The 424-nt window shown below is 51.2% G+C and overlaps 1 pseudogene; it reads right to left on the reverse strand.

The window, feature by feature from the left end:
* On the reverse strand, positions 1–121 carry LOC111650778 (U1 spliceosomal RNA; annotated as a pseudogene; the record flags this gene model as incomplete).
* Between the last annotated feature and the right edge of the window lie 303 nt (positions 122–424).

A 424-nucleotide genomic window follows, 5' to 3' on the forward strand; every position in this document is an offset into this window, starting at 1 on the left:
CAGTCGAGATTCCCACATTTGGGGAATTCGCAAAGGTCAGCACAGCCGGGGTGCAATGGTTGAGCCTCGCCCTGGGTGAACCACCTTCTTGATCATGGTATCTCCCCTGCCAGGTAAGTATGAGTTGGAAGTGTCTGAGAAGGGGGCTTCTTCCCAGGCACAGCTCTCTGGCTGATGGTGCCCAAAATGCATGATACCAGAGTTCAGTGCCTTGAGAGTTAGCTCACCTTCATTTGACACACGGGGTGCTAAAAAGTTGAATACAATGCTGCAGTTTGACAAGGGCATATGGTACGCATGATATCGTCTTTGTACTATCGCAAAGGTTTTGGTACCAAAACAAAGCAAAACTGCCGTTCAGCAACGTGTCCAGTCGTGTTTGAGAAAGCCAAGCGAAAGCCGCGTGGCACGCTGGGACAGCGGC

The sequence above is a fragment of the Seriola lalandi genome, unplaced genomic scaffold, assembly GCF_002814215.2.
Source record: "Seriola lalandi dorsalis isolate HSWRI2012SDOR001 ecotype SW California unplaced genomic scaffold, Sedor1 jcf7180001969835, whole genome shotgun sequence".
In the NCBI taxonomy this organism is placed as follows: domain Eukaryota; kingdom Metazoa; phylum Chordata; class Actinopteri; order Carangiformes; family Carangidae; genus Seriola; species Seriola lalandi.